The sequence below is a fragment of the Sus scrofa genome, chromosome 2 (genome assembly GCF_054392235.1).
Source record: "Sus scrofa isolate SSC_HxYL_T2T_F1_AM1 chromosome 2, Sscrofa_HxYL_maternal_Yorkshire_Landrace_v2.0, whole genome shotgun sequence".
In the NCBI taxonomy this organism is placed as follows: Eukaryota; Metazoa; Chordata; class Mammalia; order Artiodactyla; family Suidae; genus Sus; species Sus scrofa.
In genome coordinates, this window is record NC_139384.1 from 28,798,204 (window position 1) to 28,814,799 (window position 16,596).

The 16,596-nt window shown below is 47.7% G+C and overlaps 1 protein-coding gene across 4 annotated transcripts in view; it reads left to right on the forward strand.

The window, feature by feature from the left end:
- SLC1A2 (solute carrier family 1 member 2) overlaps positions 1 to 16,596 on the forward strand; it is a 168,472-nt gene that overhangs the window by 37,506 nt on the left and 114,370 nt on the right. The gene's annotated exons all lie outside the window — the stretch shown is intronic.

Consider the following 16,596-nt stretch of genomic DNA (forward strand, 5'->3'; position numbering starts at 1 on the left):
TAGATTGCCCAGAAGTTGTTCTCAGAGCAACCTTTCAGTTGGCTGGTTTATGGCAGGATGCTGGGATTTAAATGAAAAAGTTCAGCCTTGTAGGGCAAGCGTGAGTAAGTTCTTGGGACAGAACGTACATAGCATTGTTTCCATCCATACGTGAGTGGAGGAAGCATATGTACCCTGGACATGTGCTTTTCATTGGAAAATGCGATCAAATGTCTTTCTCTGGACTGGTTCTCATGGAAAGTCTTTGGCATCTTTTCAAGCCTCAAGTAAAGGCTTCTAAGCTCCCGAATTGCTAGGTGGTCTCTCCCAAGGAACGAGTCAGAGGCAGGGGTGCCTTGCTCTTTGTGGGTGGGAGTTGGCTCATTCAGGGTTTCAGTTCTGCCTTCTTTACAACATCTCCATTGCTTATTTAAGTTGAATTGCCTAAATGTGGCAGTGGTTTTTAATAGTTTTGTGAATCTGGGCAGCTTAATAACAATATTAGTAATAAGGATAGTGGCAGGAACCAGAACTAACATTTCTAGAGCTCTTTCTTTATGTCAGACACGGTTCTCTGTGTCACAGATTTTAATGCAATGAATCTACAAACAGTGAGGTTTAAGATTTATCCCTTTATCTGCTCCTCCTTCTAGAGCTGAAATTAGCCAGAGTGCCTATGTGTCCTTTCCAAGATGGCCAGATAATTGCCAACTTTTAACTGTATCCACACGGATTTGATTTAATAGAGTTTAATTGAAGAGGGCCGTCTGTTGTATGTTTGTTATATGGCTCACTCTTTTTTTTTTTTTTGTCTTTTGTCTTTTTTGTTGTTGCTATTTCTTGGGCCGCTCCCATGGCATATGGAGGTTCCGAGGCTAGGGGTCGAATCGGAGCTGTAGCCACCGGCCTACGCCAGAGCCACAGCAACGCGGGATCCGAGCCGCGTCTGCAACCTACACCACAGCTCACGGCAACGCCGGATCCTTAACCCACTGAGCAGGGGCAGGGACCGAACCCGCAACCTCATGGTTCCTAGTCGGATTCGTTAACCACTGCGCCACGACAGGAACTCCTGGCTCACTCTTTTTTAAGGAAAATTTTATTGACGTATAGTTGCCTTAAAATGTTACGTTAATTTCAGGTGTCCAGCAAAGTGAATCAGTTACACATATACTTATCCATTCCTTTTTAGATTCTTTTCCCATGTAGGTCCTATAGAGTATTGAGTAGATTTCCCTGTGCTATATGGTAGATCCTTGTTGCTCATCCATTCCATATATAGTAGTATGTTTATGTCAATCACAACTTCTCAATTTATCCCTCCCCCCAGCGTTTCCCCTTTGGTAACCATAAGTTTCGTTTTGAAATCTTTGAGTGCATTTCTGTTCTGTGAATAAGTTCTTTTGTATCATTTTAAATTAGATTCTGCGTATTAGTGATCTCATATGATATTCGTCTTTCTCTGTCTGACTCACTTCACTTAGTGTGATAATCTCTAGGTCCATCCATGTTGCTGCAAATGGCATTAGTTCTTTTTATGGCTGAGTAATATTCCATTGCATATAGGTACCACATCTTCTTTATCCAGTCTTCTGTCAATGGACATTGAAGCTGTTTACATGTTTTGGCTGTTGTAAATAGTGCTGCCATGAACACTGGGGTGCGTGTATCTTTTCAAATTATGGTTTTCTTTGGATAGATGCCCAGGAGTGGCATTGCTGGATCATATGGTAGTTCTATATTTAGTTTTTTAAGGAACCTCCAAACTGTTCTCCATAGTGGCTGTACCAGTTTACATTCCCACCTTTGGACTCACACTTATCTTTTACACTCTCGTTGGTTTGTGGGTGGTTAAATTCAAAGCTTACCGTTTATCAATCCAATTGAGAGATTTAGTTCCAGACAAAGACTCATTTGGTTCCCTCTGCCCTTCTCACTTCCAGAACTTTGGAAAGGTTCTTATTTTATACTAAGTAGTTAAATTTTATGCAGGAGTTCCCATCGTGGCGCAGTGGAAATGAATCCACCTGAGAACCATGAGGTTGCAGATTCAATCCTGGCCTAGCTCAGTGGGTTGAGGGTCCGGCGTTGCCATGAGCTGTGGTGTAGGTTACAGGTGCAGCTCGGATCTGGAGTTGCCATGGCTCTGGCGTAGGCCAGTAACTGCTGTAGCTCTGATTCGACCCCTAGCCTGGGAACCTCCATATGCCGTGGGTGCAGCCCTAAAAAGCAAAAAAAAAAAAATATTATGCAAAAAAAGGGAAGTGGACTTTTAGGGTTGCTCCTAAACACACAGATTGCTGGTGTGAACGGAAAGGGTGAACACTTTCAGAAATGAAGATATTTGACAAATTAGTTCAGGTTTGCGACACTTTCCAACTGCTTCAGACCAGTCATTAGTGTTCTGTTCTGGTTTTGCCTCTGCCTTTGTGGGAAGATGCGCAGTGTGCAGCAGCGAACTGCTCTGGGATTGCTGTCTTCCTAGGAGGCAGGGTCCCTTGCGTGTCTTGTGTATCATCACCCAAACAATGTTTTGGAATAATCGGTCCCCAAGGTACCACAGTGCAAAGGCATCGGCCACTTTCACTATGCCTGTGGCTTAGGATCTGGGGATTCTGTCTTTTCCTAAATCCGCACATTGCTTTTCCTTTCAGAATATGGAATCCTCTACTGCAAATGCACTTTTGAGGTAGGAGGCAGTGATAACTGCTAATGCTATTTCCAGGTTTGAAACCTGTGGACTGGACTTGCTTTTAGGGCAGCTTGTCTGGTTTGGTGTGGCTTTCTTCTGGCTGAAACTAGTAAAGGAACTTCCAAGTGCCGTGCCGGTCCTGTTTTCCATGTGCAAGTGTTTCCAGTTAGAAATGCCTGTTTTGCAAAATGGATTGTGAATTTGTGTTTCTTAAAGCAAAACCCACCTTGGAATGCAAGAGAGAGAGGTGTTTGCGATTTTCTAGATAGTTTAGGTCATGGAAGCGTCTCAAGTAAGAGACATAGGCCCCAAACAAAAGAAAACAAGCAAAACAAACAAACAAAGCAAAACAGACAAACACAAACTACTCTAATTGCTCAGGGTCTGAATAATCTGATGTGATCAATGTGACAGGCACCATCAGGGACCGTGGCAAAAGCTGCATGAAGATGCCTGTTCAGGTTTATCTTTCAGGGTTACTTTTCAGGGGCTGCTTAGAGGAGGTTTATTTCTTTTTTTTTTTTTTTTAAACTTTATTTATTTATTTATTTTTGCTTTTTAGGGCCACACCCGTGACATATGAAGATTCCCAGGCTAGAGGTCCACTCGGAGCTTCAGCTGCCAGCCTACACCACAGCCACAGCAACACAGGATCTGAGCTGCATCTGTGACCTATACCATAGCTCATGGCAACACCAGATCCTTAACCCACTGAGCGAGGCCAGGGATGGAACCAGCAACCTCATGGTTCCTAGTCAGATTCGTTTCCACTGCACCATGACGGGAACTCCAAGAGGAGTTTATTTCTTCCTGCCTACTTGATTTTTTTGCACCTTATGAGTCTTCCTTGGAAATAGAATGAATAGGGGGCTTTGGCCATCAGGAAAATCGAGGCTTAAAAAGTCTGGCGTAGCCCCTTGGCTCTCTGGTAACCTTTTGGAACCTCAGTTGCCTCATTTGAATATGGAGTTGATAATTACTCCCTTTTGGCGATGATCAAGTGGAATGATGGATGTGGACCATCTGGTACATAGCGTGGGTTCTGTGATGGTCACCCGCTTCATTTCGCATCTTACTTTCTTTTTTTTTTTTTTTTTTGTCTTTTGTTGTTGTTGTTGCTATTTCTTGGGCCGCTCCCGCGGCATATGGAGGTTCCCAGGCCAGGGGTTGAATCGGAGCTGTAGCCACCGGCCTACACCAGAGCCACAGCAACACGGGATCCGAGCCGCGTCTGCAACCTACACCACAGCTCACGGCAACGCCGGATCCTTAACCCACTGAGCAGGGGCAGGGACCGAACCCGCAACCTCATGGTTCCTAGTCGGATGCGTTAACCACTGCGCCATGACGGGAACTCCCACATCTTACTTTCTAAGATGAGGACAAACCAGAGGATGATCTGATAAAGCGAGCCAGTCCAATCGTGGTTGAAATAAGAAGGTCAAGAAAGGAGTTTCTGCTTCAGTGCAGCAGGTTGAGGATCTGGCTCTGTCTCTGCAACAGCTTGGGTTGCCGCAGAGTTGTGGGTTCAATCCCCGGCCCAGGCACTTCCACTTGCTGCCATAAATTTTAAAAAGTCAATAAAGAAAGAGAAGCCTATAGTCTCTTGTGGTAACATGGTTTTCAGGCTATATCCCAGCTTCTACTGCTAACTTGCTGTGTGACCTTGAGCAGTCGTTTAGCCTCTCTGATCCTTGATTTCCTGATTTGTGAAGTGGCAATAACAATAGCGGATCCTACCTCCTAGGGCTGTGGAGAGGATTAAACAATCCAATGCAGGCAGTGTCTACCTCAGTGCTCTACAAATAGTGACAGGAACTATACCTCTGTTTCTCTTTTACCCCTCTGGCTGCCTCCTTCTTGATCTTCATGAAGACTTGGGTCTTCCTGGCTTGCCCAGTCCTCCGTGTGTGTCAAACCTGCTGCATTTTGGGAAGCTCACCTGTACCCACAAAGTGGTCTTTCCACCTCCAAGGGACCCAGGACCTTCCTGGGCAGTGGCCATCAGCCTGTGGGTATTAAGTGGATCTGTGGAGTGGGGACACTGAAAAAATGTGACTCAGAGAGGGAAAGATGAGAAGGTCACATCTTGAAGTATGTATACGTGATGTTTTTTTCTTCCAGTTTTATTGAGACGTAATTGACATACAGCCCTGTGTAAGTTTGTGTGCAGCATAATGATTTGATTTATATACGTCGCGAAGTGATAATTACCCCACCCATCATCTAATATGGATAAAAAATAAGATAGGACAAATTTTTTTTCCTTATGATGCGAACTGAGGATTTATTCTCTCACCAACGTTCGCATATAACATACAGCAGTATTAATTATATCCATCATGTTGTGCAGCGTGTCCCCCGTGTGTATTTGTCTTAGAACCGGAAGTCTGTGCCTTTTGACTTTCTTCATCCAACTCCCTCTTCCCCACCCCCTGCCTTCAGTGACCACAACTCTGATCTCTTTTCCTATGAGTTTGTTTGCTTTTCAAAGCGAAATTGGCCTAACAACACTGTTAGTTCCTGCTGTACGACATAATGATTCAGTATGTCTGTACCTTTAAAACTGAAATGATCTGTCCTTCTGAAGAAGATCCAGGTTTCTCAATCTAATCGTTGTCAGCTTCTTTTCGCTGCTGTTCTTCACAATTTCAAACAGATTTCATGTCACATTCAAGATGAGTCCTTTTTCACAGGCGTGGGTGGGAGCAACACAGTTTGAGTACCATGACAAAGATTAAGCACCTGAGTTTATAAACTGAGAATGCCAGTGGTTTTGATCCTTTTGTCATTTGTATTTTTGGGGTGTTTTTTCAACACTAAATTCTATAAAATTTTTAGATAATTTTAGACTTAAAGAAGAACCGTGAAAATAATACAGAGAGTTCCCGTATGCCCCTCACTCAGCTTCCTGTCAGGGCAGCATTTTACATAACCACAGAACATTGATTAAGACTAAAATTAACCTTGCCCCAATACTATCAGAACTCATTCAGATTTCACCAGGTTTTTGTTTTTTTTGTTTTTTTTTTTGTCTTTTTAGGGCTGCACCCGTGGCATATGAAGGTTCCCAGTTTAGGGAATGTATCAGAGCTGTAGCCACTGGCCTACACCACAGCCGCAGCAATGCGGGATCCAAGCCACACCTGCGACCTACACCACAGCTCATGGCAACGCCAGATCCTTAACCCACTGAGCGAGGCCAGGGATCGAACCTGCATTCTCATGGATGCTAGTCAGATTTGTTTCCACTGCGCCATGACGGGAACTCCAGATTTACCCCGGTTTTCCACACAGGTCCTCTCTCAGTGCTGGGATCCAATCCAGGATCCCCCAGTGCATTTAGCTGTCTCTTTTCTTCCCATCTGGGACAGTTTCTCAGTCTTTCCTTGTCCTTTTTGACCTTGACACTTTTGAAGGGGACTGATGAGCTATTTTGTAGAATGCCTCTCAAGTTGGGATTATCTAATAATTGCTCCATTTCTGGCTTTTTAGTTGACTGCTCTATATATCCTTGATGACTCAGGCAGAGAAGCCATTTATAAATGAAAGTTTCAAGGCATCATAAATCTGTCCCTCTGAGATGAGCCTGGTTGTGTATTAGAGATCCTACAGGTTAAGAGTATAGACTCCGGACTCAGAGAGCCTGAGTTTTGTCCCAGGGTTCTGTTTCTGCCCCTGTGATGTACCTGCTCTGTGACCTTGTGACTATTATTTGACCTCTCTGTGCTTTCATGGCTTCATCTACAAAATGGGCATAATATAGAAACGGTCTCTTCAGGTTGTGGTGGAGATTGAGTTAAATCATGAGCTGCCTCCAACAGTACCTTGCATGTAGTCATCACTCAGCACGTCTCAGCTGCTACCATGGCTGCAGCCTCTGTGGCCCCTTCCTATGAAGCTCAGGGCCAGTCCTCTCTCGGTGTCACTTCTCAGGTCTGCAAATTCAGGTGTGGTTCTGGCCAGAGTGATGACCTTGCAGCAAACCCTTAGGGTTTAGGGACCGGGTCCTCAGGTCCCATCTAGAAAGCTCATTTCAACTGAATGACTGAACCCAGATTGCCAGGATCATGTAGAGGTTCAGTCTCCAGGGCCTCCTGGCTGTGCTTTGCTCTTCGGATGCACGTGTCCAATCTCCCACCCTTAACCCGTGCCAGCAGCCCTGGGCTCTGCTCTGCACTCTCTCCAGGCTCCCTTTCTGTGCTCTGCGCTTCTGTTCCTCTGTTCTGTATTCTTCTGGGCCTCTCACCGTGGTCCCTTCTCTTCACCTTCATCCTCAGAATTGATATGAAGTGGGATGATGAGGATATGAGGCAGGATGATTACATACCTGCTTCTCTAGAAAGACCGGCCGGCCGGGTTTAATTCCCAGCCCCATCCCTTTCACATTACTTAGATCCCTGTGCTGTGGTTTCTTTGTCTCTGAAAGGAGCTAATAATGATAGTAACAGTGATTACAGGGAGAGTGACTGAGGCTTTATTCTCTGAGCTGCATTGTGTTAAATGTTACCTCTATTGTTGAATTCAGTCCTCATTGCAACTGTATGATGTAACTACTAACAAGCTTTGGATTTACCGGAAGAGGAAACTGAGAGATGGTTTAAGTAACTTGCCCAAGATCACAGAGCTCAGAGATGGAGGAGTAGGATTCAAACCCTGCCCCTGGCTTTGGAACTCACATTCTCATTCACTGTGCTCTTTGCTGCCTGGGGTCTTGGTGGGTTTCTGTAACACTTTAGTAAAGTTCAGTAAACTTGAACAGTAACTAATCCCATGATCTGACTTCTGCTTCCTCAGGCTCATGGTTTATGCGACTCAGTCTTGCAGCTTCTAGGATGTCTGGGTCCTGGACCCGGCACTCTGCACCACGCGCAGGGAACACCCTGTCCAATTCCCAGACCAATGTACCTCCAACTCACTCTGTGCTAGCCACACAGCCCCCCACCCAGCAGATAGGCTCCCTCACAATCCTTCACCTTGATACAGCCCAGCCTGCAGTCCTCTGTTTCTGATCTACTCAGTTTCTAGTATGTTCACTCCTTTTCCATTTAGTTTCACCTTGCACCTCTGACCTTTGGTTCTGCTTCTCTGGCCCTGTTTCTGCCTTTTCCCCCTCACCCACAGCTGGCCTCATACCTACCCTGGACCAGCTTCTTCCTGTCCTCGGCTCAGCCTCTGTTGTGTGGCACAGTCCGAGGTGAATCCTTGCGACTGTTGTTCCTGTTGGGTTTGCTCCACTCATGAAGGGACTTTACCCTGTTATGGAAATAGCAGCACTTGGCCTTGGGCCTTGAGGTCTGAAAGAAGGTATTCAAGGAGAAGGTGCAGAAGAAGAGCTATAGGAGAGACGGAACAGGAGCCAGCCAGCGTTTTGTTCCCTGGGCCCAGGAAGCCCTTTTCCCATTCTGTGACTGGAGGGCCCCTGTGTTCCCGCAGGCTCCATTCCCGTCACTGTGTCTGAGATGAGGCCTTCTTCATGCCTCGGTCCCAGCTCAGGCCCTACTTTGGCAGATCCTAGTGCTTCTGAAAGTCTGTCCACCCGGGGTATACACAGGCCCAAATCTGTGACCACACAGTTATCAGGGAGATGTAGTGGGTGAAGTCCAGGTGCTCCAGCCAGACTGCCTGCGTTTGCATCCCTAACCACCAAGCGCCAAAGCTACCGAGCTCAGGCAAGAGACTGAAATCCTTATACCTCAGTTTCTTCATCTGTAAAATGTATCTACTAAGGGTACTCACCTTACAAAGTAATTTTTTTTTTCTTTTTTGCTTTTTAGGGCCATCCCCAAGGCATATGGATGTTCCCAGGCTAGGGGGTCCCATTGGAGCTACAGCTGCGAGCCTACACCCCAGGCACAGCCAACGCGGGATCCGCACTTTATCTTCAACCTACACCATAGGTCACGGCAGTGCCAGATCCTTAACCCACTGAGTGAAGCCTGGGATCGAACCCGCAACCTCATGGTTCCTAGTCGGATTCATCTGCTGCACCACGATGGGAACTCCACAAAGTAATTTTAAGGAAGCTCAAAGTGTTGATTATAATTATTTTTATTAGTGGGCATTTTTCGAGGCTACCGATAGCATCATACTCATATTTGCAGCTGGTTCCGGCCTAGGTCCTTCCTGGTTATTGACAATAAATTTGCACTAAGTACCTGAGGACTTGAGAATAAATATCTCAAATAAATTGTATGGGGTGTGTACTTGGGAGCTATGAAGAAAAGTGAAAAAGTTAGTAATCTAGCTCAGAGGGTTTGAATGTGAGCTCCATGCCTGGGCTCCAGAACCACAGAAGCAGAGGAGATGGGACCAGCACACACGATGAAACTGCAGGAGAACAGTAACTGAATGAGGCCATCAGTTGGGTGATGTGAGCTATTAATGAAGGCTCTATATGAAGTGATGAAATTTGGAAGTTCTCATTGTGGCTTAGCAGGTTAAGAACCAAACTAGTATCCATGAGGATGTGGGTTTGATCCCTGGCCTCACTCAGTGGGTTAAGGATCTGGCACTGCCATGAGCTATGGTGTAGGTTGAAGACAAGGCTCGGATCCCGCATTGGCTGTGGCTGTGGTGTAGGCCAGCAGCTGTAGCTTCAATTCGACCCTTAGTCTGGGAACTTTCATATGCCTTGAGGGCAGCCCTAAAAAGAAAAAAGAAAAAAAATGATTGAAGTGATGAGATTCTAGGTCCAGCTGAACATGAGGGAAAGAAGCACCCAATTCTATGAGAAAAGACAGCAGGGAGCAAGGCTCAGCTGCCTGGAGGGATGATGGGGTGGGGGTGGGGCGGGCAGCCTCATCATGACTTTTCACCAGACACACTTCCTTCTCTCCCCCTTCCATTCCTTCTCTGCCTTCTCTCCAAGTCGCTTCTTTGCTCGCCCCTCTACCTGGCTACACTCTGCCCATCTTGGGAAGCTGCAGACAGTAGTTAAGACGCCAAGGGCTGAAGGAGAAGCCAGGCCGGACCCCAGGGCTCCTTCCTAAACTTCCCATGACATTGAGTGGCTTCATAGCTCTCGGGCTACTCTTATTTTGTTCTATTTTTGTTTTTTTTCAACCTAGCAAATTTTTAGACCAGCAGCCTAGTCAAATGAGTTTCAAGATCCGGTAGGGTAACGCCTCTTAGACCTCAGAGTGTTTAAGAATCACCTGGGGATGCTGTTAGAAATTCAGTTTCTCAGTCCGCGGGGCTGGGCGGAGCCTGAGACTCTGCGGGTTTCTATCTCCCAGGTGATAATTGCCGGAATACCCATTGATAAGAGAAGGAGCACAGTCATTCAGCCAGTGGTACTTCTGACTGTTCACTAAAGCATTCAAGCTGCAAAAGGGATGCCTCCACCATCCCTGAAGAGGTGGCCTCCTCCTAAAGACATGCAGTGGGGTCACCGTCTTCCTTAGCAGAAGTTTCCCAGGCATGTCCCCTCATCTGGTGGTGCCGAGGAAAATGAGGCTCTAGGTTCAAAATCAGCTTCGCAGGGAGCAGTCAGCTTTACTTTGATCCACAGATGGGGACTCTAACTCAGCCACCAAAGTCATATGCGAGCACTGACAAGGGCTTGAGAAAAATCCACTGTAACTGAGGGATGAGGTTCCGAGGGCCCAGCTGGACCACAGTAGATACTCGTCCAGGTCAACAGGAAGGGAGTGAATGCGGATTATGGCCAAGTGGGTGCCCTGTCCAGGTGGTGAGGGGAGGCCATAGACAGGAGGTGAATGGAATGATAGGAGGCAAGGGATCGGGACCCATACCGGGAGTGTCCATGGTGGGCTGGAGGAGGAGACTTGCTCAGGATGGATGAGGAAGGAAGTGCTCACTCAGGGAGCACTAGACTTACAGGTGCAGGACCAGAGTCAATATGGGAGAGTCACTTCATTTCATTGTCTGGGCAAGAGAAGAGCTTAACACTCCCAACCGGCTGATGGGAGGCGGGGGGTGCCTTCCTTTCTGGCTCTCTGTGCCCCCACAGACCGTCGGGGAGGGCAGTTTGCCATCTTCCATTCACTCTGCCCGTCTTTTCGTCCCTTTCGCTCCCCAGCACAGAGAGCTCATTCTGTCCTTGGTCTGGGAGGTTATAAAAGCTCTAATTGGCCACTAAGGATGCTGGGAAAGGAGGCTCAACCCCTGCATTTCTCCCCCCAGCCATGTGCTTGAGTGAGACAGCTGTTCAGATGGAATGAAAGGCCATCTCTCCCTGCACGGCCCCCGTTCCCCCTGCTCAGCCCTTCTCTTCACTCTCTGCTCCATGCGGAAGAGTCCCTCTGCCTCCCGTGGAACTGCAGGGATGCCTTACAACACCTGCTCCATTCTTTGGTCTCCTCTGCCAACCCACAAATCCAGTCTATTGGCCGCTTGGGTATTGAGACTCCAGGCTGCTTCTCTTGCGGCTGGTGGGGCATCGTTCCCCCTACGCCAGCATCATCCTTGCTCAAGTGAAAGCTGAAGTCATTCAGTTGTGTCAGGAGAGTCTTGGTGTCAGAGGTTGAGCCCTGTGTGGCCTGCAGGTGGACCACCTCCAGTGAAGAGTGGGAAGGGGCTGTGGAACGGTCGCCCCTCTCCCATCCCTTCTCCTAGCGATCTCCGCAGCCAGAGGTGCTCCTTGCTGTCTTCCTATATGGACTGTTTCTTACGTTTCTACCTCAGGATACTTATCATAGTCATATCATAATGATACTTACCATCACTTATGTATTTGAGTTACTTCCATCCCATCCTACCCCAGCCCCCTGTCTCACCACATATACATACCACTCCAACAACTATGTGATGAGTTCTCAGATGGTGAGGTCTAGTCCTTTCTGGCCTGTAATGGACAGCATAGAAGGCAGTCCATGAAAATTCAGAATAAATGTATCACATCCTGATGTGGAAATGCCAAGCTCTTTTCAGGGCTCCGTCTCTGGCCGTGTCGTGCTCTGATGGGTTCGAGGGCTTTGGTGTCAGGACCAGTGCTCTGATAGGCACTGACAAAGCCATTTTCATAAATGAAAGAACCTAAATTTCCACCCATAACCTACCCATCCTGCTTCCCACAAATGTCTGTCTGTGACCTTGGGTGTCTTTAGCCACAGCACGAAGCATCCTTAGGCTGCCAGCTAGCTAAGACCTGAGACTGTCCGTCCTGTCCTTTGCTTCAGAAGCAAGTGATCAAACCCAAGCCGGAGCATCCAGCAGGCTCCAGGGAAGCAGAGTGGCTTTCCTGGACTGTTCCACCTGTTCTGGGGCTCGTGACCTCAGCTGGAGACTCTTGGGTGCATTCTGGGTGTGACCCTGAGGCGGATTGAGAGCAGGGCAGGGCCCTTCTCCCTCGGTCCCACAGACTGTGTGGACCTTTATCTCCAAGGTCCCCCTGTCTTTATTTGCAGCCTCCAGCCTGGGTTTCCATTCACTCCCTGCACGTTTGTTTTGCTTCAGTCCAGGAGTGACAGGCAGGTGCGAGGCTTCTGATAAGGAACCTGGAGCCTTGTAAACACATTCTGTGGATGGAGCGTCTGTGACACAGACCTTATGGGTGATGCTGAAAAAGAACTTGTAATTTTTATGTTAAAAAGAGTAACTCCGCCACCATTTTGAGTGCGTTCCATGACAAACCCATGCCCTGGCTATTGCTTTGGTCTCTGGAGCCTCCAGTCTCTGGGAAGGCAGTAGGGAGGAAAAATCCATTCTAGGATGTGTTGTTTCTGCTGCCTCTCCACCGTCAACTCCAGGCAAGGACTTGATGTCGGTGTTTTAAGGCTAGAGAGGGAGAATACCCTGATGGCCTAGTGGTTAAGGACCTGGCGTTGTCACTGCTGTGGCTTGGGTTGCTACTGTGGCTCAGGTCCAGCCCCTGGCCTAGGAATTTCTACATGCCCCAGGTGCAGCCAAATTAAAAAAGACCAGAGAGGGCAGAGAGGGGCATAAGAAGGGAAGGCAAGGCAAGTGACAAAGTGACATGTGTAGAATGCTCATTCTTCCAGTCTTAGATTTCTCTATCACTTGAAAGTGTTCTCTGCAGGTGGTGATCTGAAGTAGAGTTAAATTAAGAGGCATGTATAAATGGAACATTAAAAATAAAAAGACACTGGAGTGGGGATTTTTGTCATGACTCAGTGGTCGCAAACCTGACTAGTATCCATGAGGACTCGGGTTCACTCCCTGGCCTCCCTCGGTGTGTTAAGGATCCAGCGTTGCCATGAGGTCGCAGAGGAGGCTTTGATCCCACGTTGCTGTGGCTGTGGCTGTGGCTGTGGTGTAGGCCAGCAGCTGTAGCTCCGATTTGACCCCTATCCTGGGAACCTCCATATGCTGTGGGTACGGCCCTAGAAAGACACAAGAAAAGGAACAGGAATGACAGCCTCATCCACACTCAGCCCCATGACGACAGGTGGCAGGGCTCCTTCATGTGACACTGCATCTCCAAGTGGTGTTAGGTGAGGTCTCTGCCCCACATGCTGGTTAACCCCAGGACAGGTTGGCACACTATGGGGGCCAAAGACACAGCAAGGCCCATCACAAACTGGGCCCCAATCTGCTCCAACTCATTGCTTAGGTCCAGACACCAGCACCCTATGTAATTTAGTGGGAGGCAGCCAAGCAAGCCTGAGGAGTTAGGAAAAAATAAAACAGGCAGAAATAAAACTATCCCACTTAGGAATTCTCCTGAACAGTAGGTTAAGGATCCATTGTTGTCACTGCAGCGGTTAGGGTGGCTACTGTGGTGCAGGTTCGATCCCTGACCTGGGAACTTCCACATGCCACAGGTGCAGCCAAAAAAAAAAAAAAATTATATATATATATCTTAAAATATAATCCTGGTTGCTCTTTAAGGCAGTTGCTCATAAGAGTTGGAAAAGCAAGACTGTATGACCATGATGAATTACTCAGCTGGGCCTTCCTTTCTTCATCTGTAGAATGGGCATCAAAATACCTTATTATTGTAAGTTAACAATAATAAATATTGGAGTTCCCATCATGGCACAGTGGTTAATGAATCTGACTAGGAACCATGAGGTTTTGGATTTGATCCCTGGCCTTGCTCAGTGGGTTAAGGATCCGGCATTGCCGTGAGCTGTGGTGTAGGTTGCAGATGAGGCTCAGATCCTGCGTTGCTGTGGCTCTGGCATAGGCCGGCAGCTGTAGCTCCGACTAGACCCCTAGCCTGGGAACCTCCATATGCCGTGGGAGCAGCCATTGAAAAGGCAAAAAGACAAAAAAAGAATAATAATAATAATAAATATAATGACAGCCATAATTTATTGAGCCTGACTGCATTTTTCGAAGGTCTTCGTATTACAAAGCAGGGCCTATCATTACCCTCATTTTGCAGGTGAGGAAACAGAACCTCAGAGAGGTTTAGTGACTTTGCCAAAGTTGCACAGCTAGGAAGTCATAGAGCAGGACTCAAATCTATGCCATTAATAATGAAACCAGGAGTTCCCACTGTAGCTCAGCGGGTTAAGGATCTGATGTTGTCCCTGTGAGCAAGCGTTTGATCCCCAGCCTAGCTCAGTGGGTTAAGGCTCCAACATTGCCATAAGCTGTGGCATAGGTCGCAGGTGCAGCTCTGATTCGATCCCTGGCCTGGGAACGTCCTTATGCCACAGGTGTGGCCATAAAAAAAAAAAAGAAGAAGAAGAAAATACTGAAACCGTATGTGGTGAGGATCCAGGGCAACAATACAGCTTTGCTAAAAGTGTGAAACAGATGCCGCAATGAAGTGAAAGACAATTTTAGGGGACACATGAGATGATTGTGCACTGGTGACAAGTTTACCCCCTTTTCAATCTCTCCCAGCCTTTCTGTTTATGGCACAGGTAAAACTTTGGTTAAGTGCTACTAGGCCTTTATCACTGTCCTGAAACCTTCCAACTTCCCTCTTAAACACAGAGAGAGCAGGAGGCTGAGGCTTCGGTAGACATCCAGCAAGCATTCAATGAAGAAATTTGCTGTCACATTTGTTTTCATGCCGACCTTCTATTTATGGCGAGTGATACTGGTTTTTCATTGATAGTGGTCATGTCAAAATCCCTCTGAGGGATTTCCCAACCTGGCTCAGCAGTAATGAGCCCGACTGGTATCCATGAGGACGCAAGTTCAATCCCTGTCCTTGCTCATTAGGTAAAGGATCCGACGTTGCCGTGAGCTGTGGTGTAGGTCCCAGACGAGGCTCGGATCCAGCATTGCTGTGGCTGTGGTGTAGGCCAGCAGCTGCTGCTCTGATTTAGCCCCTAGCCTGGGAACTTCCATATGCCCTGAGTGTGGCCCTAAAAATACAAAAAAAAAAAAAAAAAAAAAAATCCCTCCATTGATACATGTATTTAAGTACAAAAAATCCATCAGTGCTAAACATTACTAAGTCATCACTAGCAGAGGTGGTATTCGATGAGGGTAAAAATAGCAAAAGCTGCTGCGAGTGACTCAAGCATGAGAAATCCTGTGATCGACCATGAGTAGTTTCCAGCCTGATGGGCAGCATGGGGTTCTTACTCAATAAATGTCAAAGACAGAGGGGAGGGACGATGCCACACTCCCTTCTGATCTGTGAACAGGAGAAAAGACATGAGCTTTGCTAAACTGCATGAGGCAGTCATTCCCTTGAGATGTTGGGTCTGAAGTGAGCCTGTTCTAAAGGCTGATGGATCAAGCAGAGGATGGAGAAAACGCAGGTGATTTTGGTCGTCCACGAACCACGGAGGCTGCGTGCTGGCCGGGCACCTTAAATCTTAGAGTCCCAGCCTGCGTTACAAATGGGAGGCTCCAGATGGGGGAAGGGGGTTTCCCAAGGTCACCCAGGTGGAGAGCAGCCGCAGTGTGACCCATGTGTTCATCTGTTTCTAGGCCAAGTGCCTCATCTTAGTCTCTTCTCCCAAAATAGCCACCACGCCTGAACTAGTTGGCGGTAAAACCCAGATGGCTCAGGGTGCAATCCACCAGTGTCTAGGTGCCCACCAGTTACCAGCACTGCACCGTGCGTTACAGGAAACTCCACAAAGGGGAACAAAATAACCATCTCCAGCCTCAAGGAGCTGGTGAGGCTCTGCTGTGTGATTTTGCTTTTAGAAGAGCATCATTTGGGAGGTAAGTAGCCCAGGTCTTCTAGACTAGCGTCCAATAGGAAGGCTCCCCTAGGAGTCAGAAGCCCTGTATTCGTCAGCTTCCACCCAGGTTACGCTTCAGTAACAACACCTCCCAAATCCCCATGGCTTACAGCCGCAGAAGTTTGTGTCTCGCGCCTTTCCACGTTGGTTGCAGGCCAGCTGCAAGTATCCACTATGTCCCCTCCATCTGGGACCCAGGCTGAAGACGCAGCCCTCGCCTGGGTCGTGCCACTCTTGTCGCAGAGGGAAAAAAGAGCAGCGACAGAATCCTGTGCAGGTTCTTGATGCTTCTGCTGGGGAGGGATATGTGTTACTTCTAATCTGTGTTGGTTTGGGTACCTAAGAGCAGATGACAGCACAAGGATTACCAGCATCCATAGTTTATTTGGGAGGTACAGGGAACACCACTAAGAAAGGGGGAAGTGGAAGGACACCTAAGAGAGGGTGGGTTGTCAAGCCTCCTACCACTGTGGGAAACTCCAGTTTAACCCATGGGGAGAGCTGCTGAGATTGGGCAAATCTTGTGTCCCGTGATCCTCGGCAGGAAGGAGGCAGCTGATGTATTTACGCCTTCAAGCTGGCCAGTCATTGGTTGAGGGCTGCTCTTGGCAGGGGCATTTAATTCCCCAGCACAGCTGGCCTAGGTGGCCTTTTAGCTTCTGAGAAAGCCCTCAGGCCATGAGATACGCTGGTGGTCGGAAGTTAGCTGGCTGCGTGAGAGTGGTAGGTGAGTGGTGAGGTTGAGGCACAGAGAATACCTGGGACATCTCTCCTTCCGCTGACCAAAGCCAAAAGGCAAACAAGTCATCAGAGACAGAGACATAATTCTGCCACAGAGGT